At 36.9% G+C, this 25912-nt stretch overlaps 1 long non-coding RNA gene across 1 annotated transcript in view; it reads right to left on the reverse strand.

Annotated features, from left to right (window-relative positions):
• The window catches only part of LOC105252238, a 53664-nt gene that overhangs the window by 17652 nt on the left and 10100 nt on the right, over window positions 1-25912 (reverse strand). The window contains exon 4 of the long non-coding RNA XR_889280.3: window positions 4387-4487. This is a non-coding gene — a long non-coding RNA (uncharacterized LOC105252238). The remainder of the gene's footprint in view (window positions 1-4386; window positions 4488-25912) is intronic.

Raw genomic sequence — 25912 nt, forward strand, 5'->3', positions numbered from 1 at the left:
TATGCTTCTCTAAAATTATTATCTTCGAAATGTAAAATAAAATATTTTACATTTTATTGTACGTCTCGAAATCTCGCATACCTCGTGACGCGAGCTACACGAAACGTTCAATATCGTTCGCGAATTCCGTCAAATCCCATCGATAAATTCACGCGGCACACCGGAAAGTTGTAAATTCGATAAATGCCCCACGCTCGCGCACGCACGCCTGCCAAAGCCGCGCTCGCGGCTCGGTTACCCAGTTCATTCGCAAAAATTAACGCTTAAACCCGGACGGATAAAACGCCACTGAACGACCATTGATCCCTCGTAAGCTCTCCGGTCGTGCTCCCCGATATCTGGCGCGGAATCGCGCGTGTATGCGGCGAGATTACACGTACGTGCTCGCCACTTGGACGGAATGGATCCCGGCACGATGGACAATGTATAGGGTGATCGTGAAAAAGAACCGAAAAATGTAGAAAGTGCAATATTCATGAAAATAGATTTCAAAAAATGGTCAGAGGTCGGTGAATTAATTTTGATAGAAATATACGAAATTTCTACTTCGCGAAAGATGATTAGATATAAGCTACGATGAACAATCACACTTGGCATTTCTTTATACGCTTAACAATTTCAATGACAGATTAAGTCATTTTAATCAATCTCAGCTTACTTTATATTATCTAGAATATATTGACTCTTAAAAATGAATTTTTAATGAGATTTCTAAAATGATTTTATTTGAATGTATTTCTAAAATATGTTATTTGAATGTTAGCTCGGCTATTTTTATAAATTCCATGTGTCCATTCTGTATTTGTGAATCTCTTTTTTTACATTACCCTATATATGCGAGATATCGATAGTTCCCGTGTTTCCTCTCTTTTCGAACCCTAACTTCCGTATAGTCGGCATATGTCCTCGTTATCGGCGCAATATTTCAGTTAGCGAGTGAAACGAAAGCGCTCCTGTAGGTGCAAAGCGAAAATCGAGCGCAATCATATAAATTTCACCACCATAAAGAAAGATTCGTTTGTGCGCGCTTAACGGTTTTAAATTGCGACCGTTAGTAGGGATTGCGGTGAAGGTATGTTGTCGTTGGCGGCGTTATCAGAACAGTTATTGGTAGTTATCATCAAACGCGAAAAAGGGCTATAGAAAAGATCCGTTTAGTGGTTTTAGATGGAAGCTCTCTGTGAGAGATAAATTAAATTTGAAGGTAGAAATTTAATAATTTCATCGACAATGTCGCGCGTTATTATTGATGGCGTTATCAAAACACAATAATGACACATTTCCTGTTAAACCTTTTAGTGAAAGAGAGAAAATCTTTATTTAGAGTTTATAATCGCGTGTTATATCATTAATAAACGTAATATAACATCATATGATGAATGGATTGTGAGATCGATTCGAGAATCTCGGACGAATTGCAGTTTCACCATAGTATCTTTGTGGATAATAAGGAACAAAGAGATAATACTCAGATTGGAAATGTCCTACTGATATCTATTGTAGCGCGGTACAATAGATTGGGAGCAAAAAATGCGAGAAGTTATCAGTATCGAGGCAAGAGAAATAAGTGATTGTTCCATGGCTCGATAATAAGACGGAACGTGCGATTGGCAAGGGATTTAATGCGAAAGAAATTCTCTCCGATCAAAAGAATGTCGGTCGATATTATCTGTTCTTAATGTCGCGGGAAAACGCTCTGAATTTAACGTGCCTGTATTCTCGCTTTTCCTCTTTCTCAATCTCTCTCTTTTTTTATTCCGTTGTTCCGGATGCTCGATGTAGCCTACGCATAATTAAAGTCGTCGCGAACTTAGATTGGCGAGAATTGCGCATCCAGTCTTTGGCGAGATGCGCGAGGAAATTGGTGTTCGCAGCACAAGAAACTTTAGCGGGCTCTTTAATTGGGAGAGACGCTGTGTAAGATGCCGGAAATGGAAATCGACCTTGGATCGCGCGGATATGCTTAAAATTTCGTTAAAACGGGCTGAAAGGAAAAGCGCCGGAATTCATTTCTCGATTATTTAAAGATAACGTCATTCTCTTCCGCTCAAAAATATAGACGAATTGACGAAGATCGATCGGACACTGCGAGCTATTAGAAATATCCATATTTTTACATGCCAAGCACTTTATCACACATACACAAAAGCATTATATTTTATTTCTAATACAATTTTTGAATAAAAATATATAAAGTATTTTGGAGAATTTACATCAATTAAAAATTAAAATTTTTAATTAAAACATATATATTTTATATTCTATGTTATTCTAAGTTATGATTTGTATAATTTATTAAATATATAATTTATTTTGTTAATTAATAATTGATCTTTATGATACAAAATCAAATTTTTATATAAAATGATCTAAAATTGCGTCCAACATTTCAACTGAATCCTGGATGAATGAATAGTCGCACCTAGGAACACTTTCCCGAAAGGATATTTAATGAGCTCTTTTCGCCAGCATTCCGACTTGAATGGTTCCGGAGAAAGTCGACGATGGAATTCGCGCGCTTTCGTTTAGATATAATAATTGAGCGAACGTGACGGGAATATCCTCTTTCGGACGCATTGCGCAGAGAACAATTTCCGCGAATGAGAACTTTTTAGCGAGACATTTTAACGGGAGGGGTGAATACGATTCGCCGATAGGAAGAACGAGAGGACGGGTGGAAAGCCGCAGGGGTAACTTTCACGGAGGTAGAAGTAGCAGCAGGAGGGAATGTCGCACCTACGACTTTTAGAATCGTAAAATTTGAAATTGCCCCAGGAGCCATTTGCATGCCGCGTTTTGAGGGGACGGTTTGCCGCAAATTTATTCGTCTTCTCTCGTTTCCTGCCTCGTTTCCTACTCGCCGAGTATTCCTTTCCCTGCTTTCGATCTTCGGTGTGTGAATAGAATTACTTCGGTACTTTTAAACGGAAATAATGAATTCGAAATCTATCAGTAAGTAGATGACAGATTGATTATCAGATTCATAGAATAGGATAGAAAAAATCCGTGTCACATACATACATTTTCACTCCACAAAAAATAATATATCTTCGCATTATATATAAATGTGTATATGTATGTGTGTGTAAATTTGTATAATGTATATAATATATAATATATATAATATATACGATAAAAATCAGTATATACATTATATATTAAATTTTATTATATATAAATATATAAAATATATAAGAAATATAAAAATCTACGCAATAAAAATGTTTATAAATTGATGTGTATATGAATAAATTTTCTAAATAAGCATTTTGTTTCAATTTTATCTCAATTTGACACATATAAGATTTTCGTCACAATTTAACAAGAAAATATGATGTTCCTACATTGTAAGTACCGCATATATGTGTCACACGGAGGATCAAAGGAAACTTTTTCATATATGTAGACGTGCTCAAAAATGTTACCTTGTCGTAACACTAAAATTCTACCAATAAAGAGAGAGAAGAAAAAGAAAGAGATAAAAAAGTGCAAATTTTTTCTAAATAAATTCTAGCTAAATATAAAAAAATTTATTGCGTTATATTTAATATATAAAATTTATTATGTTCCTGTTTTTATATTCGGGAGAATCATTTTTATTTATGAAAAATATATTTATATATAATTAAAAAATTTTTATTTACATATCGCAGAAATTTCCATTTTAATCCATTAAATTAAATTTCTGTACGAGCTTCAATATCGCACCGCTATTATAAGCTATTTTAACGCTCAACGTTTGAGCTTTATATGCGCGCATTACACGGCCTAATTCTAACGTTTATCAGGATTAACACTAAACACAACGTAATAGCGCGCCATTCCACTGTGTTAGATGTATATGACTGCGACTACGCGATGGTGGCATGGGACGTTAAATGGAAATTGTTCCACGAGCAACGAGCAACGAGCTCTCCATCGTCAAAGCCGCGATCCGCGAAATCCGTCGCTCAGAATCTCGCTCGTTTTCCTTACGACACACTGAACGTTGAATTACTTTCCAAACGGAAAGACGTCATCTTTCGTCTATATTTCGCTTTGAGCAAAAAGAAAGGGAGAGGGAGAGAGAGAGAGAGGAAACGAGGAAAGGAGAGAGATGGAGCGAAAACGAGAAAGAGAACAATCGTTTCCCGAGAGCGAGAAACAAGAAAGCGGGTCACATCGATCGAGCGACATACGGAAACGGCGCGTAGATATGCGAGAATCGACAATATTACGTATCGCGCCTTCGGCTGTTTGCTTATCTATAGAGCCGATCGGCGAACGCGGGTGGTAGCAATCGTCTGAAAAGCCGATAGGAAGTTGCTACTATCAGCGACAACGAGAACCGCCCATCGACTATATGGTACGTGCTTTTATTACCGTTAGATAACTCGTTTGACTTACTTGGAAGATCATTGCTGGCGATCGTGCTCGATTCCAACCTTTGCATTCGGACTACAACATGGGAGTATCAACTGCTTCTATCTCCGTCCTGCGAAATTGATCTGAAATATCAATCATTAATTGTTAGTTTCTAATATTTCTCTTTCCTCCTCTATTTTATTTTATTCTATATTATTAAAAATATATTAATATCTATCTTAGTATACATTAATCATTTCATTTCCTATATCATTAAAAAATATTAATATTTATCTCGACATATATTAATAATTAAATATCTTATACGCTGTTTGAATCAATCTATAGATATGCGATAATATAGCAAAGTAGTCTGACTATATGATTGGTGGTTTCTACTTAAAGTGGAATACGCTATAAGGATCGACCGCAATCGCAATGTCTGTCTAGAGAATGATTTATACTACTGCGGTCAACTTAATCCCGGGGCTTATTCCCGATGGTGTCAATGAACTCGAAAAGGAGTCTCTCGCGACGAGGGAAGATGGAAGACGTATCTTTTTCTATAAGTTGAACGCATCTCGCAATATCTAAATTCGTTACCGTTTGTTTCGCAAAGTTTAATTGAATAAGAGACGCAAGACGAGAGCTTACCGTAAATCCAAAAGACAATGGCAAGGTAGGATATTAATACGGGATATACCGCGCGGCGAACAAAAAAGATAAAGATTGCAAAGTCAGGAAATTAATAAATGCCTATGCAAATTTATTTCTTCGCGAGTAAACCGCCTCGCGATTCGGTAATTAAATTTCCGAAGAAGCAAGGAGAAAAAAATTTACGTCGACCGAAAGACGTTCTTACTCGCGAAAACACTAACGAGAGTTCGAGGTGAAAAAGTCCCGAGCGTAAAACTCGCGATAAAATCGCGCACAATGATCTCGTGCGGATTTAGGAGCGCCGGATGTATTAATTCCGCGTGGCGGGTCTCGCGCTTCCGCGACCTGCGCAATTATCCGACCGAGCTCGACGTTTAAATTGCGAAAGTTGAGGGATACTCACGACCCAAGTTCATTACGATTTTTCACAAAACTCGCAATCAGGTAAATAACTCGATTTCGGCTGGCGCAAACTCTTATTGCTCGCCGCCATACGACGCGAGTTCTCTTTAGCGCACGGCTAACAGGATCGCGAGATGAGATTACGAATTTATCGATTCAGTAGTTCAAAAACCGGCGGGCGAAACACGTTCACGCGCTTTACAAGCTCGTCAAAGCTGTATGAAAAAGAAAAGAAAAGAGGGGAAAAAAGGTGCCATTTTTCTCTATCGAGGTTTAAATCAGGAAAATTTGCTTGAGCTCGAAATTATTTCTTTTGTACATTCGACTTTCGTATTCACGTTTGTATTCGTTATATCGTGGCCGGGAGAATGTGTGATTAAAAAAAAAATGTTTAAAAACGTCATTTCTATCTCCCAATATCTATTTTATGACGCGAGATCAATTTGGTCGAATGACACCGCCGACTCAATTTTCAGGAGTGACAAAACCATTCGTAGAAATTGAATATGTCGACAACGACACCGATTAAATTTGCAACTGAATTTTCTTCGCACGCGCGCATATACCATACAAAAGGATCTATTAAAAATGGAATATCTAAATAATATCTCTCTGTCCTTTTTCAATACGTAATTCGATTCTCTTGGATATTTTGCTCCACTTTTCACTGGTAACCGAGAGACAACAATGGTGCTGGTTAAAAAGGTAGCAAAGTGACGTCACTTCCTGAATTCGCGGCATGCCGCGAGTCGCTATGGATGTGGGAGGCGAGGGACAATGACGTTAGAATGAAGGGAGAAGACGAGGGAAGAGGCTGTCAGATACTAAAGCCGCGATAGCCAGACCGACTCGCTGAACCTGTTACTCTATATATATATATATATGTGTGTGTATATATATATATATATATATATATATATATATATGTATATGTATGTATGTATGTATGTATGTATGTATGTATGTATGTGTGCATGTATGTATGTGTATCTATGTATGTATCGTCTCTCTCTCGGCGTACAATGTACCTGGTGCGCACAATGCGGGCGATTGCGCGTGTGTCGCTCTCGCACGTTCGTATGAGTAACGTGAAACGTCGAGCAAACGGCACGCTCGAATCATATCTCGAACGGAAGGCGCGCAACGTGCATTGTTTCGTCCGAGCGGCAACGCCTGACGTCGCCGACGACATTTCCTTCGCACTTTACACTCGCGTACACACACACACACATAACACGCACGCACACACTTTCTCCCTCTTTCTCTCTCTTTGTCTCCCTCAAATTCGGTATCTCAAGATTCTCCTTCTCATTTCACGTATATACCCGGATCTTTTCCACCTCCTTTCCAAGAATATCGAGAACGAAAAATGAATGAAGATATTTTATGAGGTAAAATCTTTTAAATTTCATTGAAGTATAGAAATAAAAGTATGTAGATATGTATTCCCCCTATGATTTCTCCTCTTGTTAAAATAAAATTTCATCTCTCTTTACGTAATATTATAAAGGCAATTTTTAAATATGTTGTATGAGAAATATTTCTTAAAAAATATATAAATTTAGATTTTACCTCATACATACGCAGATTGCATTTGTACAGATACAGAAACACCGTCTGTCAGCAATAGAACATTGAAGATTTCTAAAATGCTCGTTTAAAAAAAGGCATAAAAAATAAATTTTGTAACGCATCATAGTTAGCGAGTATCTAGCTGCAACATGTAAAAAGCAATTATCGCATATTTTTATATATATTTCCGATTCACAGTGAGGCCGCGCGCGAAGCCACGAGTTTAGCCTAGTAACGAGTTTCCATTAAAAAAATTCCTTTCGCCCAGCGTGGCCAGCGCGTCAGCAGTAACAGCAGCAACACAGCCGAGTCTCAACGCGAAGCGAACGTCTCCCTTTCCTTCCTGTTTGCCGGTGCCGGTCACCCTCCCCGTCGCTTCGCAGCGTAATTTTATTTCTCCGATTTTAAGCGACGCTCGGGGCCCTAATTTCGTTAAATGAGTTGTTTGCTAACTCGGTTAAATTCGCGAGCAGCCAGCCAGCCAACCAGCCAGTCAGCTATCTAGGCAGGAGAGGCAGCAGTCTAGCAGTCAGACAGGCATGCGGCTCTTCCCGGCCGGTCGTCGGTCGACCGACCAACCAGCACTGAACCGGTCGACGGGGTCTCGCACGGGTAATGGTTTGACATGGTTATTGACGTTTCAGGCCGAAATCTAATTATTTGATATACGTGCTTGTCTGCCGTCACTGCGGCATACAGATACGTCAACCATCAACAGTGCTCCTCCCGTTCACCTTCTCTCTCGCTCTCTCATTCTCTACCTCCCTATCGTCACTCTCTCTCACGACGCTTTCCGACTATCTCTGGTACATGCGACCATAGCTGCACACGAGTTACAAATTTTCCAAAGAATATCAACATGCTTCTAATGTAGATGACAAAAAATTCAAGGAAAATGGTTATTGATCAGTGAGAAGAGTTTAAAATGAGTCGCTAATTTGCTAACTTTTGGTAAAAAATTCTTGATTATTTAAGTACAAGATATTTTCTGCGATATTAGGATCTCGTATTTCTTCGCTATTCTTCCGTGGTATTGATAATATTAATACGTAATAATAATTATTCCGCAAATCCATGATGTAATTTCGATGCAGACGAATCATTTAAAAATAATCATAGAGAGAAAATAACACTACTAATAAGCATTTTTAAATATAAGCATTTCAATATTTTATTTCAAATCATTTTAATGTCTTATCACTTTATAGAAAACTTATTTCTATCTGGGTACGTATATTATACATTACACGTAGTATATATACATTATATCTAATATGTATATATATGTATATTAGAGAGTCAATATAGGTGCGCGCGCTCGTGAAAGTTTGAAAAACTTGTGTTCAAATGCAATTAAATTGTGGTATACGAGATGCGATGCCGGCAAATACTCGATAGAGCCATGCGTTAAGCATGCGCGCTACCAAAGTACTGTTAGTTAACATCTGATCATACAAGAGCGGTCGGTTGCGCTACTCTGTAACAGCATTACGTTATAGGCTGGCTCGCGCAATATGCTCTTCCCTACCTCCTTCACACAACCCATCTTGCTCTCGACATCTGCAAGGGTGAATCTCGGGGCAACCAACTATCGGATGCGGTGATAGTTCACTGTAGTCGACACTATACGGCTTATGCGATGGCGTACTTAACATAATTACAAGACACCATAACATTATTCCGTATATATATATATATACGATGTTACTTTCGGAACGATAATAAAGAATTTTTCACGAATTCATTATTGATTTCCAATTTAACGATCTGTCGATTCTCCTTCAAAACTGAATCATTCTTCTCAAACAGAAAAAATTCCAGCTCATTCATTACAGCAACAATATATTTGAATGCTACATATTATTATAATTTAAGTTTGCAAGCAAAGCGTAAAGTCGCGTAAATTCCCATCCCTTTCATAATTTTAATCATTCCCGTAAAAAACGAAATTGCCCCGAATGAAAGACGAAAACCGGCTTTTACAGGCAGATAAACGACTTTACTCAGAATCAATCGCACTTTTCGTCCAGGCGGTTCGTCGAGATGAACTGGATTCTCGTCTCTCAAAGAGAACCAGAAGAGCGATCGACCAGATTTTCATCGAATATCACGACGAGTCTACGGCGTCAGCTTTACGCGTATGGAAGTTTAACCGATTAATGCGACAAAAAAAAGGGAGAAGAGGACAAGTACTTTATCGGGTGCGTCTCTATCGCTCCGATTCGCAACACTGTCCCTCTACCACTCTACACGCACCGACGCTTTTTTCCTCGCCTCTGATATTTTTTCGTCTACTGATAGGAAGGCGCTGTCAATTGCGCTTTTCACAAAGCTCTCATTCGGTGTTTTGCGAAAAGCTTTTCCGTGGCGAAAGAGCAACGCGTGTCGGTGCTTCACGCGTTGCACGTTCCAGATAGCAGGACATCCGACCCCCGCGTGTTTATACACATACATATACATACACTCTTACATACAAAACACGCATACGTAGTATGTGCACAAGGTAGGGGTAGTTCTCGGTAGCTTTCGTGATACAGGGATGAACTTTATGCTCTGGTCGCCCCGTGTATATACCCGTGTGTTCACCTCTACAAGGTGTCTTTCAGGGAAGTAACATCGTAATTTCATTAGGTATCCCACTCATCGACTCATTCGCCCCCGCTCAGCCTCTCTCTTGAGCTTCGTCTCTCTTGCGTAGATATGCAAATAATGTCTGCAAACCTTTCTCTCTCTCTCTCTCTCTCTCTCTCTCTCTCTCTCTCTCTTCTCCTCTTTTTTTCTCTCCCTTTGTGTGCGCTCTTTGTTTTTCTTTTCTTGAGACACCCTCGTAACTGTTCTCCTCCTTATCGTCATCACTGTTATCTTACCGAATGTTTCTTCTCCCTCGATAGCAGACTGCGAATAAATCGTACATATCGAATGTGCTTATTATTAACTCGGTTAACACTGATTAGCGGCAGCTCACGGAATATTTAGCAGGCACGGCTTACAATAATTTTGCGCCGCGCGCCGCACTCTCATGTAATATCATCGTAAGCGCTGATTAAACGCGAGCCGGCCGTAACGATCACGATATGATACGGCGACTGCGGTAATTTTGTCGAGAGTATTACGGACGCAGTAATGGAATCGATAATAATTACACGGCCATGAGAGCAGTGCGACGCGCCGTTGTCCTCTGAACGACCTTTTTTCAAAGGCTTTACTCCTGTCTGGGTTAGCGGACTGCAGAGTGTTAAAACTGAATGTGTCGGATTAATGCGGAACCTTCGATGAATTTGTACTTGTTCTTCCTTAGCCCGAATGTCGACGGAAATCATCGTTTATTACAACCTTTCAATTTTCGATATTAAATATCTCATTTAAACTAACAATTAAGTCTAGATATTGTTGTACACAAAGTTTAATTAAATTGAAATTAAATTACTTCGCAATTTAATGAAAAGGAAGGTTTGTTGTATTTTTCTGCGACTAAATTAAATCTAAATGATTTCACGGAATCAACAACTGTATCCATCTGTTGTATGCTACGTTTCTGATCCCAATATCAGTTCCACAAGCACGTATCAATCAATCATATAAAATAAAACATTATTCTATTTATCCATAATGTAATTTATAATAAAGACTGTCTATATCAAGATCGGAATATTTGTCATAATATTAAATTCATAAAAGTGTCAAGTTATTTATTTCCTCCTGCATTACCTTTCTCGCTTACTCTTGATCAAAGTTACATCAAATATAATGCACATGCATTTTAATCTTTGCATTCAATTTTATCTTCTATAAAATTTAATATTTCTAAATTTTATTTTATATAAGAAATAACTATCATAATCCATATATTGTATTTTAAAATTCCGAATAAGGATGAAGAGAAGTAAAAAAATTTAAATAAACATTGAAAAAACATTAAAGAAACATTAAAAGTTAAGCACGCAATATAACGTATTATTATTGTGGTCATCTCACATTAAGCATTTAAATGCGAAAGGACGAGGAACATCAAGAAAAGGATCAAGCACATGGACGCAGACGTCCGGGTTTCGTGACAGGCGAGCCGTTTGTAAAACTTGGTTCGTTGTCGACGAAACCTGCACGATCTGCAACCACGTCGACGATACGTCATCGCGGTGGAGGTGCCTCGAGTTTCATTCGCGCGTATTGCGGAAATAACATACGTGCAGCGTTAAAAACCGCAGTACCTCAAACAAAATCGTAACGCGTGAAACATCGACGCAAAACATCCGTCATGCGAAGCGAGGCAAGTAATATATCGCAAACAAAATGAACCGAATACGCGCGAGCATATCGTATAAATGCACGATTCTCTATATGTAAAGGAAAATATGGAGTATGATGATTAAAACAAGAGAACAAAACGTATAATGAATATTCTGTCGAAAAATACATACATGAAATTAAAAATTCATTATTTAGAATACAATTAAAGATAATTTTTCTTCCATAGTATTCTTTCGCAACAAAATTATTATTCATTTTCGATAAAATTGCATGTAATTATAATATTCTTTAATAATTATATGTGCTTTTTTACGCGAAATTGTTTCTTTTTACATTGCTCTCGTAAATATAAATGTATACAATGTACGTACTTTGGATGAGTAAAAGAACAATTCTTCTCAGAATAGCAGGATATAACGTGGTTATAAAAATAATAATTTTAACATCGACAATAGTTGGCTTTAGTTATTTTTATGTACAAAAGCAATAGTTATGAGCAGCATTTCATCTTATTTTGATCAGAAAATTAATTTCATATTTTTCAATAGTAATTACAAAATAAATGTTTCCTCTCTCCTTCCCTCTAAAAAGAGATATGATAATAGCTTTCATATGTGGTCGATATGCAATTATGCCATATTAAACACTTAACGCGACTCATAACTTGTTTGATAATACCACTTTAGAGCCACTCGGGATTCGTGATTTCAGGATCTCAGGAACAGATTAATATAAGCAGCTTCTTCTCGAGAAACTGGATAAGCTCGTCCTTAAATTAAATAAATGTTACCCTTCGTTACCAAGCCAAAGTTATCGAATTAAAAAAGGGGCGCGTAAGCCAAAACGCTCGCTTTGAGAGGAAAATGCATTTAAAGTTTTTATTTTATCTTACAGAATACTTAGAGGCATAAACCACAACTCCATTAAATATTAACAGAATTTTAGTTGTCCCTCCAGGTATATTTTGTAAGACAGAATAAAAACTTTAAATGTGCTTTCTTTCTCAAAATAACATATTAACGTTCTCTTTTCAGTCACTGCTATTCGTATGTCCTTATTCGTCTTCTCAAATCTTTGAGACAATATTTGATACAAGCGTTTCTCGACATGTCAAAGATCGCGACAAATCCCGCAGAATTCTCAACGGCCGTCTCTCTCGTTAGTTCATGCGAACGGATGCTCAAGAAGGGTGGAGCAGCCGATCTAACGAAGTAACGGGGATCACTCGAGGTCTGCTTAGGGGTTTCCTTAACTCGAGATTAACCCGAGGTTAATTCACTTAGGAGGACTTGGCCCAGGTACTGCTCCGGGCTGCTATTAAGTATTACTACTCGGATTAGTCTTAGCAGTTTAATCGAGTCCCGTGCCACGATACCGACGCACACGCAACTCACGCATGCACACGCTACTCATGCATGCACACGCAACTTACTCACGCATTCACGCGTGGATTTACGCGCATTTACGCGAATCTACCCTGAAGGAGTGCATAGCTGAAACTCTTCTCGAAAATGGCTCTCGAGACTATCACATTTCTCTTAATGATATAGAACGCACGAGGTAAAACGACTTTTCAGGTTTACTGCAAACACAGAAATAAAGCGACGTTTATAGTGAAACGATGCAATTGCATTCGCATGGCGTTTCTACGACACATTGTCATAAATTACACACGTTATTTCAGTGTGTCGTTTAATTAGTACATATAACAATACCAACGTTGGAGTTCACAATCGTAAAAGAATTTATAGAAAAAGATCCCTGTTATATTTGACTTTTTTTATTACGTAAATTAAAACATATTGCTAAATTAATAGGAAATTTTTTGTTCAAACGATATGAAAATCTTTACGAAATAATATTACATATAATAAAGTTGTTTGTAGGTATTTAATTTTACACCATTTATTAATTTAAATTAATATAAATTATTTATTCATTAATATTAATATATATTAATTTATATATAAAAATTATTAACATATAAATTATTGTATAACTATAAAATAAATATTTTTCCGAAAATAGAACTACCTATACGACATCAATAAGCATCAATTTATACACAATATTTTTTATGTTGACTATTTTTGCGTTGTGCAGATAAACAGTAAAATGTATAACTAATATAAAATTTTCAATCATTTAATTTTTTACACCTGATAAATATTTATCTACGTAAACTTTCACACACACATACAAGAATATTAAAATATATAATAAAGAATATTAAATTAAAATATCTTTTAGTATGAAAAAATAATTCTTTTATAATAATTCTTTCTTACAATGTAAGAAATATTATAATGTTCGAATATTACAATGCTTAACAAAATGTTATCCTGTATGAGCTTATTTCGAGCTATTAATTTATGTTGTATCATTAATTAAAAAATACTGTCATTATCCTAATCTTACAATAAAGATTGCAAAATTATTTTATTTGATTGTTATAATAAAATTTTTGAAATCAAATTGCCATTATTCTTAAACAATTTAGACGTTCAGCCTCTTAGAGTCTTGCATGTTTTACATTTCCTTCTTTTCGCTCTTTCCTGCCCTTCTTTTTATATATGTCCGTCAACAGCAATGAGACCGTTTCTCTCTTCTCGTCATTTCCGCTCGTTTCCTGACTTCGTTAATTAGAAACGCGTCACGTATTAGCCATTAACGTGGCGACAGGAACGGGTGTCTTTCTCGCGCGCATCCTTTGACGCCTAAAATGACCGTCGCCGACTGGTTACCGGGAATATCGGAAATCATAACGTATCGACATGCATACGGCATAATAACGAGGGCAGGGATCGAGTGTAATAATGATTGTCTATTACCTGTGAATGGCTCGAGCAGCGACAAGCATGACTCGTGCAGCAAGTGGCACATTTTCGTACGAAGTATAAATCTTTCGATCTATCGATCTTTCACCGTCAATCTCTAAACAGAGTATCGATACATATCGGAGTAATACTAAAAATTATATAATAATATAAAAGTCAATTTTTCTCTTTCTCTAAATGCAGATATCTGTACGAAAAGAATTAAAAGCAGATAAAATTTATCAAAACTCATTATATGCATAATGCACTTAAAATGCAGCTTATAAATTGTGAATTTCTCTGCTTTGATCGAATTTCCTTTCGATCGAGCATCCATACTCTATTTGCTCGAAAATTGCGAGCAAGCATTGGTTCGAGAACCATCACTACTCACGCGTGCTCTCTCTCTCTCTCTCTCTCTCTCTCTCTCTCTCTCTCTCTTTCTCTCTGTCCCTCTGTCTCTCTTTGTCTATTTCTCACTACCTCGCTCTCCAGGTGGCCTTTCCGCACGGATGCCGTTCAATACTCACGTATGAATAGCGATGCGGAATCGGACAGCGCGATGCGAATTCACGATGCACGCCCGAGACTCGTTTAAACGCGTCACAAATGGCGTGCATCTGCCTGACGAAATCGTCGTACTAAACAGAAACTGGAAATTTTTACACCGCCACAGAGAACCCGATTGTTTTGGCGTAAAAATAGGGCAAAAGTGTCAAAATTGTCACAGGCAACCTGATACCAGGCGAACTGGGTATCCCAAATTATTCTCACTTTGTTTGATAAAATTCTATGAAAATTTTACAATTTATAGTTGAGTTTTATATCGGTAGAAAATGTTGAATCATCAGTCATTTTTCTGTCATTATAAAGATGCGAAAGCTAAGAATTTTTATTCATGAGACTGGGAACTGATAAAAATATAAATGATGCTATTTTTCCAATTTCTTTCGATAGAATTTTTGTGCTCGAGCGTAGAAAATCAAAAATATAAACTTCCATTAATTATATCTTCTATTGAATGCAACAGATTAAATATTTCTAGACACGTATCGAAATAAATGGAATGAAAAGAATTGAAAATTAGAACGGTTGACAACGGTTTTACATTGACGTAACAAAGCTTGTAACATTGCACTATTTTTATTATAACAATTGCAATTTTCAGCATGTTGTCTGTACACGAAAAGATTAACGATATGAAAATAGCGTAGAATTTCTGAAACGATTCTCTGACAAGACTCTGTCTCGAATCGCTCCACTATTGGAAAAGAAAATTACTAGTAATTAAATCTTACATTTTCGTGGCAGTTCAAAGCATAAACCAAAAACTAGTAGGCGAATTAATAGTCGATTAAAAGCGGAGGCAGCTCCGAACGTCGCGCAACCAAACGAGAAACTGCCTCTTCTTTCAATTCCATCACAAACCGAAAGCGGCATCGACCGTAGAGATAGGGGACCAGCGCGATTCTAATAGGATGATCGACGGGGGGGAAAAAAGAGGGCTCTAACGAGAAAACGAGCAGCGGCGGCGGCGGGCAGATTTCAATTACAAACAGGAATGTATGTGCAAAGTGGCGGACACTGGGCATAGTATTAAAACCGACGGACTTGGCTTTTCGGCGCGGACTCCGAAGAGAAAGAGCGGTGAGTGCGGAGGAGAAGAGGGGTCGTTCTCTTGCATCACACGAGCTGGCCAGCATTCATCCGTTCCCATTGAACAAGCCTGGCTGCTGCAACCTCGCACAATGCCGGGCACTCGCTATTGCGCGAGAGCCCTATTATTTCATCGGTTCATCCCTTTTTCCTTCGATCCGCGTATGCGATATATCCCTCATGCGTTCGACCGCCCCAACTTTCCTATGTCCTACCCGATCGCGTCGATCTTTTTTCTTCTCTTATATTCTCCCTCGTCCCTCTCCTCGCCACTCGTGCACACCGTATTTCGCGTTATTAAGTATCATCCTAGCCCGCCGACGACGCTGCTCACGACACGGGCGTCGGATCGATTTTCGACTCCCGCTCGAGACGCCGGCCAAGCCAGTCTTAAGGATGCACTTGCATCTGCACCTGCATCCTCTCGGAAAATAAAAAGCCGCGCTTTTGTACATACATGTATATACTAGACTTTTTACTTTTCGAACGGAATGCAGATGCTTACTTTATATATATATATATATATATATATATATATATATATATATATATGTATGAGACGAGATTGGTATAGAATATATATATATAGAGGGAGAAGTAATAAAATATAAAAGGTGCAACTATATGAAAAGCAGATTTAAGGTTTCTTTGTGCTACTTTTATTATCTACTTTTTCACTGTCTTCCTTTCTTGCCTTTTTCTGATTTCTATTTTATTATTATAAATGTAACTTTTTTATTTTAATATCGTAATTGGCTATTTCTTTTCGTAAAACTTTTCAAACAAAACCTATCTAATGATTTTTCTCAACATATTATTTTTGCTCTTATTTTATATATTATTTTTTCACTTATATATTAATTTATTTACTTCTTTCTTTTTTGTCTCTTCGAGTCAATTAATGGATACTGATATTGTAAACTTTCTTATTGTAAAGTAAACAGATCTGTTATGTATGGTTCTACCTCTTGTCTTTCTCGTCTCTCTCTCTCTTATGCTTATATATGTATTAATAGAAAGCTGTGATAGCTTTTGACAAGCACGTGACGTTAGCGGCCGTCCTGCTGTCAAGTCATGTAATTGTCGCATGTCGTATAGACAGCTAGTTATATTGTTATCGAATATTCTTTTTCGCAATACGTTAAGAGAAGCATGTTCATATTACATTGAAATATCTGAAGTTAAATGCATTTCTTTAGTATATCGCTGTTTTGCATCCGATGAGAGGGAAAATAAATCTAAACTTGGAGAGAGATAATTTCGCATCTATTATAATTTGTAATAAAATAATGTGATCGCGCTCACTGAAGCGAATAATGATGCATTTATTAAAACAGGAATCTATTGAAATATGCAGTTTTACATAAATAATATATTTTTGATATATTATGGCAGATATGATCGGTCAATGTTTGCGTGGAAATGAAAACTGACAATTATCTTTTAAAACATTTTTTGTTGCACACATTCAAAAAGAAATTTACTTTGTATTAATATATAAATTGAATGACTTTAATTTATTAAATATACTTTCATATCGCATACAACGTAAAAATAAATAAATATTTAGATATACCTGGTACAGGTGTATAAAAATAATAAATTGATTCGCTAAAAAAAAGTGTATCAGAATCAGATATCTCTGCAGCGCTTTCAATAAATATATAAAGCCGCGGTATTCGATAACTCGTTTCAATCCTGCACGTATAAGTCATATTGAAAAATATACAGTCTTACAAAACTAGGCTTTTCCAAGCCGGCTAATCCAACAATAACGACGCGGTAGCAATCGCAGACGATCACATCCAGCCGACTCTTTCCGCATTAGGGAACTTAATTGCACCGAGCAGATCGAGCGAAATGCTGGACGCGAACTCGTTGTGCGGTACTCGTGCGGAATCGCATATTGTCTCCCGACCAACCCTTCAAGCTCGCTTCGTCGCCCACACCTCGTCCCGCCCCACGTGCGCACCACCGTCCACGGTAACGAACCATCGCCATCACCATCACCGACCAGCATCAGCGACGCGACCAGCTTTACCCTCTCTCTCTCTCTCTCTCTCTCTCCCGCGCGAGCGCGCGCGACATCGGCGATGCTGTGTGAAAGCCGCTCCTGATCATTCGCGCGTGTTATATTATTTTTACCCCGGCGAACTAGAGCGGCGAAACACGTAGCGTTATCAAACAACGGCTTTGTCTAACTTTAATTGAAAATATTGGAATAAATTTTCCAATAGACGTCGTCGATGAAACCACTAGTGCCGTCACCACGCGCCGCAGCCACCCACCGATACAGGGTATGACTAAGTTGCGCGGGGAAACAGGAATATATCGGGGGAGGAGGGAGGGAGAGGTGCCATCGACATAGTGTATACCAAGAGAAAGAGGGAGATAGAAAATGAAGGAGAGAAAGAGATGGCTAATGGCTAGATAGGTAAATAGCCGTTTTGCGGACGGGTTTATGATGCGGGATTGTTGTTCAAAAACGAGAACGACCGTGTGGTCAGCCAACCGTTTTCGGCCCGATTGATGTCGCGCCGACACTCACACCTCCTCCTTCGTTTTTACATGAGGCAGGTAGCTTATGACGGAATCACCAATTGCCATCGTTGCAGTAAATAGGACAACGTACAAGCGCACCCACACATGTACACAATGACGCAATGGCCAGTATATAGTCGTGTGCTAATGTATGCGTGACGGAATAAACGATGAAATCGGTCAGACCACAAGCGAGCGACGCTGACACCTCCTGACGATTAATACACGTCCTTCGTATATGTTGCAAAGACCTGGTCGTTACTCTGGGAAAAGTCGCAGCTATTTTTCACGAACCTCTTGGTTGAACGGTCGTCACGTCCGTCGGCGATTACGTCGCGGTAGTCTAGCTAATGATAAGCGGCTGCTGTGTAAAATATGTCAATCCGGCAATGGTCTCACTCATGTGTCGTGGGAAATATAATTTATATCAAAAGCGCGCGCGTAAAAATTTTATAAATTCGAAAAAGATTATAATAACGTTATTTTTTATTTAAGTTTAAGTATTTAATTGCGCGACAAAATCTTTCTCGTCAATTAATAATAGGTCAAAGAAAAAATTATGAATCGAAGAATTATGAATCGCTCTTGTTAAATACGACGATGATTAATGAAATTCAACAGCGAAGGACAAAAATTTTCTAATAAAAAGTCAACGGAAAATAAAAAAACTCTCTCTGATCGATATGAAGATTGATATGATCGATGACAAGTCAAAGATAATCATTCATCAAAAAGCTGACACAACATACGTGAAAGTTCAAAAAAGCTGAAACAAGTTGCAAAGAATAAAGCTACATATTTAAAGTTTTTTCTTAAAGTTAAAAATTACGAGATCAACGATTTCCTTCCATCATAAGACTCGTAATAAGAGAATAACCAAAACTAATCATTAGTCATCAACTATTACAATTCCATGTTAATGCAACGGCAGCAATACGATCGGCGCAGGTAGACTGGAGAGCAAAACGGAAGCGAGTTCACCGCTCATCCGCGTCAGGATGAAGCCGTACCCTCAGCCGTGACTTCTGCGCCGATTCTCTCTCCCTGATTCTCTCCTGTCTGTCTCCTCTTCCCTTTCGAATCCTCTTCCCCTTCCGTCTCCCGTACCCCCGCGTCATTAACCAGCTCCACTGGGTGCCTGGGCCCGACGGCGCCGACCTCTTCTTCCCGGGGGCGGGACCAGGCAGAACCGGAAGTGCCCGGATATGAGTTTCCGGCGCGGACAATTTGCAACGCGAAATTGAATGATCGACTCCGATAATCGTCCCGGGGCTGTACCTACCTAGCAGCGGACTAGCTGCGCGATTTCGAGAACGGCGCCGTCGCTGATGTCGAAAACGAATCGCCGGGCCGCCTCGCCATTACAGCGATTCGTTATCGTCATTACCGGCAGCGACGAGCGCTGGATCGCTCTAGGGGAAACCGAGGAGAGTGAATCGAATCGAGAGTTCGCGGTCAACATTTCACAGCAATTGTTGAAGCAATCTATGTATTTGGAAACATGTTAAGATCTATAGGTCGAGAGCAATCAATAATAAATGATTTCTCTCGATACACTATAACAGATTTAGATACTAAAAATTTTTAGATTCTTCGAATTAATTTAAATTTCCCAATTGACAATTTTTCTCTCGATATTCACATCTCTATCTTTCTTATTCCTTATGCCTAAATCGGCATAATTTGATAAATATATAATGTTGTTTAACGAGATTATGGCAATAATGATCAACTGCGTTACGTCTCGCAAGCCGACTGCTTCAGGCAAAGTCAACCTGCGTGTCATCGGCGGCGCGTCGAGCATGATACAATCGATAATGGCAATTAATAATACGGATATCGCGATTATAATTAGCAAAATAGCGGTGAGGGGAGAAGGCGCGTCGTTTAGCGCGACAATAAATTTTCGCCGTTATTCGCGTCGGCGGATTTGATCGACGTAAATTTCGTCGCAATTAAACGCGATGCGCGAAACCGCATTTTGACCGAGGTGTCTCTATACCGTTTCAACAATTGCCGTGTCGTTTTGTAATATTTCAGCTCGGATTGATACAAAATACCAATGCGCATGGTAATAGCAACTTCGATGTATGTACCATATAACACTTTTTAATACTAAAACGCCCACGATTTCCGCATGATTAAAACATGCGACCTGCATTCACGGGTGATTGATTTTTACGCAACCTAGCAAACCGGCAAAACTAGAGAAGCTAACTTAAAACACCTCATTTTTTATGTATTATGTATTTTTGATCCGTGACTTTTATTACACAATTCGCGTAGTTTAATCTAATACGTTTAACACATAATTGTCGCTCTTATTAATTTCTAACTACTATCATCATTTGAAAAAGATTTTTGAGTCTCGCAATGATTTTTGATATGATGAAAGCGCAGATTTTCGATTTCCGGACAACTAAATGTTCGGTGAACCCATATTTCTGGAACACGAGCGGATAAAAGAAAACTTATCTGTGTCTTTTTTTCTGGCTCTCTCTCTCTCTTTCTCTCTCTTTCTCACAAAGAGACGTTCGCATAGCAAGCTTTTGTGCGATTCGTATCGTCAGTAGTAGTTGCTAGCTACTGCAGAGCCTGCAACGCTATTACCGCCTTGCCTTGCCAGCGACAGAACTGAACTCGAGTGGCACATTACGACTGTTCCTGTCGACTGACGCACCGATAGCGTCACCAGTTTCCACGATTCGTTCAACATAATTCAAACAAAAGTTCCCGAAGTTACGGCCGTTGTGTGTACAGTAGTGTAGACGTCATACAGTCGTACATCGAATCAATGCGCCGCGAATTACAATCCAACGAGGCGAAGGCAAGAGAAAGAGAGTAGTCGATGCTACTTGAAAATGTTTTAATATTATCAAAATTAAATACATATTATTTCATTCATTTGCTTAATTATATATTAAAAATGAGACATTATATTTGCTGGTCATTTCATTGCTATTGTTTATGAGATTTTACATGTATATAAGATCGTACGATATCATACGTATAAAATTAATTAAAAAATATACACATATTCTATCATCATTGTTTATATTACAGTTATAAAAATCATCGATTATCGATTCTTGATATTCATTGATAAGAATCAGTTATAATCGATATGCATTTCATCAAAATATATTCTGAATCAAGAATTTAATTTCCTTTTCTAGCCTCATGTTAAATCGGTAACAAACTCAACTGATTAGAATGTATTCAGAGCAAAACAAACGAGGAAAAATCGATCAATCGTCTCTGTCATGCAACGAAAAGAGTGAAGAGTAATACAACGGTACGAAATTCTCGGATATTTCGCGATCCTTTCGTCCTTTTCGAGGAGAAAAAGAAGGAAAAGAAACAGAGAAAGAAAGAGAGATTGACTCTGGCAGAATCACTTTCTTATAGACGATTAAGCGAGCGAGGTAAGCGACGGTCCGCTGCCACCGTAAGAAAGAAAGAAAGTTCTAGGCGTCAGCCTGCTAAAAATTCAAACGTGCGAATTTTCCCCGGGAATAAATTTCCAAGTTTCCCGGCCGCGAGAACAGCCGAGCAAATACATCGTGCCAAGCTTACCCAGCGCGCGGTCCAACTAGAAAGTTTGGCGCATTGTCGGTGAATAAACGGAAACGATTGTTGCGACACTCGCAAGAGGATGAAAGTTGTAACTTTGCGGACGCGCGATGTGCATTTATTGGTCTTCGCGATTGGCAACGAATGCGTCTCATTATGTGAGGTAAAGTAAATCAGAATAGCGCATTTTATGATAGAGTAACTCGTTCGAAAAACGAGAATGAAAACATCGTAAAACTCTCAAAGTATCAAGGTACTGATGTTGAAAAGAATATCTACAAAAAAGAAATTGCCATTCCCATCCTCCGAGGATTCTATTCTTGATCTTTACGAGATATAGGATTCTTGAACGCTATCGTGAATCGTGAGAAAATGATTAAAATGATATCGATAAAGTATTTAATGCGAAAAAAGTATCTTGATTAATGCGAATTGAATACAACAATGAATAGTATTTTCTTGGTCTCTTTTATGTGTAATCAGAATAGTTTTGTAAATATTCTAAAGATTACTACCACGCAAAAATAACACATTTTAATAATTAAAATTAATAATTGACTAGAAATGGAAAAAAATAATATTCTAACATAAGTATACACATATTAGATTAATGAAAAAGTTTTTTTCATTTTTTGACATTAATTTTACATGTGTGAAAAGCAAAATTATGTTTTTAACAATTTAATATTATGTTTTATATATTATATAAACTCTAATCTTTCTGTTCTCTTTTCTTTTATAATGTACAAAAATAAATTGTATAAAATGTGGATTAAAGAAGGAAAGTGAACAGCAAAATATGAACAGCAAAATGTGAACAGCAAAATGGACCATTACAGAACTACAATCGAATATATATGACTACAAGCAGAAACATTGCTAGTACTTGGGTCAATCATGGACGTGCTTTACGCGAAACTGCTTGTCGTAGTCGGAATAGCTGTGCCAGTCGCGACCAATCTTAACCGCAGAGTACCAGTTGCTCCGATCACATCACTGGCAACATTGTTGAACCATAAGTGCATCTCCCATTTGATTTACAATGTACGTATGTGTCTTGTCTCTATATACATTCTTATTACTGTAGTAAAGAAAATCTAAATCAATTTAAAGTAAATTTCTTGCCCAATTAGAACAATTTAGCTAAATATTAAAAATAATATATTTTAAGTTATAATAAAAAAACATTTTATATTAATAGAAATATTATGTAATAATTTTCAGAAATAACTGAAATGACATCGTCATAGTTTCCAGTATTAATTTATGAGTAATATATTCGTAATAGAAGCTTGGAAATGCTTAAAAACTATGCTGCATTAACTCGTACTAATCATATTTTCATTTTTCTATTATTATATAATTTTTTTTATAACGTGATCGCAAAACGTGATAAATTTAAATACATGTTCTACAATATCGCTAATATTTATTTCATTGTAAAACTGTTTCTTCTTATATATATTTCCAAAGCAAATTGACTTAAATTCTGGATACACTGATAAATTTTTGTTCTTATAAGAATACTATTCCTATTACAATTTCCTACAAATTTATTTTTTTTACATTGTACACGATTGTTTCCAAACATACTTTTTTTAAAGAAGAAAACAATCAAAGGATCGTCAAACTTTTAACTTGATGATACCGAAAATTTTCTCTTATATAAAATAATCAAATAACAATCTTAACAATAATAGTTAATGTTTACACAATTGAAAGCTGCATTTAATCAATCTAACAATTTAACAGATTAAAATGTGAAGCGATTTAAAAAATAGTTTAGCGATTCTCTTTCCATATTGCGAAGAGAGTGCAGCGATACGTTTCGCAACGAAACGATAACAATGAGAGTCTCGCAGATGTACTAGCCGGCTTTTGTCTGAGACTGGGTGCGGTGGTATTTGGCGCTGGTTCACTGGTATTTACTAGATTGCAAATTGGGGCGGAAATAGCTTCCGGCCTGTTCAGAACGATTATATCGGATATCAGGCTGCTTCTGGTCACGGCCCAGATGCACTTCATATTCCTGAACGGCAAGAATCTCGGGTCAGCCGACCACGCCATGCTCATGAAATTTGCTCCACTGCACTTGAAGCAATGAATCCCCATGAGTAATTACGTATAGGCGAAATTGTATCAATTAAATAAGAATAAAGACTCACATACATGTGATTCTAAAACTCAATGTACGATTATATAAAAAGTATGTCAACAATAATAATAAAAAAAAACAATAATAATAAACCGATTTAATTAGATTGATTAAATGCATTTTGTGAAAAGGTTGACTGATCATCATTAGGATTGTTAGTTATATTAATCATGAAATATTATATGAATCTAATTTAAGAGATCATATATATTATATTATATTATATGAATCTAATCTCAGAATATTAATTATATTATTTATATTTTTTTATAAAAAAGATCTATCATTATTAATTTACGTCCCTGAAATTTATTTTTGAACATTCTATAAAATTCTCTCATTTTAACATAAAATATTTCCACAATTATAGTGTTTCGGAAATCTTTTATAAGAAAAAATCGATTCAAAGTATTATAATCAAATTTTAAAGAAAAAATTTTGTATGTTAGCAAATTTTGTTTTACTTAAATTGGAATCCGGTATATTTTTGCGATATATTATACATATACATATTACATATTTTTGCATACATATATATATTTTTTTCACATATTTTATACTTAGCGATAATTTATGTAAAGAAAAATGTGTTAATTTCCAAGAAATGTTATACAAAATTAATGACCAAAACAAAATTTTATTAGCGCATATTGAAAAATATATTAGAAACGTTAAAGTTGGATTTACTCTCTAATTATTTTCTCCTAATCAAACCTATATATCTGGCATATTTCAATAATAGAAAATATAAATCTGATTGAATGATCGATTCTGCATAAATCTATTTTGTGAAAACAATGGAAGATTGTGCGATGGCCATAAATGGCGGTCACAAAATTGATGGAAATACGTACTTTTATCGACGTACTCGAAAAAGATAGACAGCAACAGCGCTGAAACGGGCCGGCCCTCAACAGTTTGATACGGTTTACGGTAAACACATTTCGGTGGCAATCACGTCATGGGGCAAGCAAGCAGCAAGCCAGCAAGCAAGCAAGCAAGCAAGACCGACAGAACCAAAGAGTAGATGATGCTTCCTAGGTTGGGGAAGGTGCGCGAGTGGTCGCTGAAGAGCTCTTAGCCGACCCTTTGTTGCCCCTGCCATCCCCACTTCTGTCATCACATAAGGAACGACAGGGACTACGGCAGAGCTATGGGGGTTAAAGGGTAGCCTCGCTCTTGGCCAAAGGCCTCTGATTTACTTAGCCTATCGAGTGCTCTGCCAGAAACTCGTCCGTTCACCAAGAATATCACATATAGAGTGTACAACAATCACCACGCAATGCTTTAATAGCGAATTCTTAAGATTACGAATTTAGAGTCGAAAATCTTATGAAATTACCGAGATCATAGTAAGTACTGAATTACTTGCAATCCAAATTTACTAATTGCGTAAACTTCTTTTAAATCTGTAATTATGTATCCGTGTATTGATTTGTCATTTGTGATTAATTGTTACAATTAAATAATATTGATTTTCGCTGTTTAATTGATTTTGTTTTTCTTTCATTTATAAGAATTATATAATGCAATACATCCACATACAAATACATACATATACACAATATAGTATTATCTAATTATCTAATATAACAAGATGATTATTAATAATAAGTTTGTATTGATTCATTCAAAATATTTAATTTCTCGTTTATATAAAATATTCGCACATTTGTTGGTTTTTTTATATTATTTTCTCTAAAATGTTAATAAAGTTACGAAATAATAAATTTACGAATAATAAATTATCATTCGATAATTACTTATAATTAATTTTTAATAACTAATTGTATAAAATTTGCAATTATTTTCTTGCCGAAAGAAAATACTTCCAGTATTTTTATCACAAAATAAGATATAAAGATATTTATATTTATTAATTATGTTTATATGTTTATTTATTAAATTGTACTTGAGGAGCAATAATTCCTCAATTTATAATCTTAAA

The sequence above is a fragment of the Camponotus floridanus genome, unplaced genomic scaffold (assembly GCF_003227725.1).
Source record: "Camponotus floridanus strain SB8 unplaced genomic scaffold, Cflo_v7.5 scaffold27, whole genome shotgun sequence".
Taxonomy (NCBI): domain Eukaryota; kingdom Metazoa; phylum Arthropoda; class Insecta; order Hymenoptera; family Formicidae; genus Camponotus; species Camponotus floridanus.